Raw genomic sequence first — 1,961 nt, 5'->3', positions numbered from 1 at the left:
TTCCGTGCAATATAACGCATAAATAAAAGGTTCTGGAAGAAAAGACACCTCAATTTATACCACTGAGGACAAGCAAAAGGTCATATTGGTACCTCGGTTAAAAATATTTAAATAACTCTATTGATTAAAACCAGTTCTAATTTAAAGGAAGAAGTTATGAGAATAAAATAAAAGTTGCCTGTACCACGAAGCATGCCTTCACTGTTTAGACTGAGGGTCCTAAAGCTTTTTTTTAGCATGTATTCGAATATCTTATGACGTTAAGTCCGCCACCCACACCACCCCGCGCCGTACTGTTTTTTTCACTCAGCGGCTGGTCAGCAGTCACGTTTATGAGGTAAACATGGCGATCACTTCCTGATCACCGTTCTAGTCGATCAGAAAATCAAAATACCAGCGTGATATGGCCTCGAAGATGAAGCAGTTATGTTGTTTGATTTGTACTTCACATTCGAGTCGAAGCTAGGGTGGCACAGGTTATTTCTCACGGTGGAATCGACGAGGGAAATTCGAACGCTAGTTGTAGTGATTAAATTATTGGAAGAAATGGTCGCATGGGGATGTAGAAATGGTAGGTTTAACGAACAATTGCAAATTTTACCCCTTGAATTGAAAGTGAAGTTCATTTGAATGCTTTCGTATGTATTTCTGACGGTTTTAGATCTACCTGCTCGATTTGTATCTGCTACGCTTCATGTTGACAAGTCCCCCAACTTGGAGATTGCCGAAAATTAGGTAAGTTCACGGAGTTATAAAGTTTTAGTAAAGGTCGGGCCGCAAAGTTTTTTTCTGTAGTTACCTTTTCTATGGCACCTACTTCCTAGCTATATTAGTTGGATCAGTTAAGAACGCCTCACTTTTTCAAAAATGTACCTTGAATTTGATCGGTTTTCGCTTGTGTGACTTAAGCTAACCGTTAGGGTGTCGTTCAAGTCTTCCTATTTACTTGATTGAAACGTGATGTTCACGAAAGTCGCCTCGATGGATAAGATAGAGTTAATATACATGGCTGTGCTATTTGTTTTTTGCTGAGTCCCGTAGTTTGTTGTAAATTGTCCGCCAAAGTTGCCTCAAATTAAAGTCTTCAAAAGTGTCACGATAGGCCTGCGCTCGAGTGAAATTTAATTTCCGTAAAACTCTGAAAAATAAAGAGATCCGATCAAACGGATTGTGGTTTTAGTATAGGTACATGAATGTCTTACAACACACAAGAAATGAGCTAAATCTGTGGCTCAAGCAAAATCGATCGGACCGCTCTTACAGAGACACTCTCTTAATTGCTTTCACCTCTTTCTTCATTAATTAGGTTTTGAAATTAGTCTACTTGTAACTACTTCGAAGTAGGTTGTGGACACTGTGAAACTGAGATTGTGTGTTAATATTTACCTTTCTAATATACTAAAGCCAACACAAGGATACCTTCATTAACCATTATATTAATTAACTTCCATGGTAAGCCTAGACGTTACGGCGTTTTTAAAGACCAGCTTAATTTGATCGATCTTGGCACCTATGCGGCCCATTGTTTCTTTCTGTGGGTCCCCGACCTGCCAACCGTCTAAATACTTAACTGACGTACTGAAACCTCTGACTGACGAATCTAGACACAAACTACAGTCTACTGAGAACTTTATTGACGCCATTAAGACAATACAGATACCGGACAACCACAAACTAGTGTCCTTTGACGAGAAATCACTGTTCACCAATATTTCACTTCAACTGGCTCTAGACTGTCCTGAGAACGATATTAAGAACTCTACTGTTGAACTACCACTACCTACAGACGACATTATGGACCTACTCAACCTCTGTTTGTCTTCGACGTAATTTCAGTACAACGACAAACACTACAGCTCTCCGGCCGGTTTCTGTTGTTGTAGTAGAAATTGTCATGCAAAACATCGAGGAACAAGCCCTAGCTACCTACACGAGAACTATACCTCTTTGGTTACGTTACG

This window comes from Porites lutea, chromosome 13 (genome assembly GCF_958299795.1).
Source record: "Porites lutea chromosome 13, jaPorLute2.1, whole genome shotgun sequence".
Lineage (NCBI taxonomy): Eukaryota > Metazoa > Cnidaria > Anthozoa > Scleractinia > Poritidae > Porites > Porites lutea.
The sequence above is the reverse complement of the archived record's forward strand: the minus strand, read 5'-3'. Positions refer to the sequence as shown.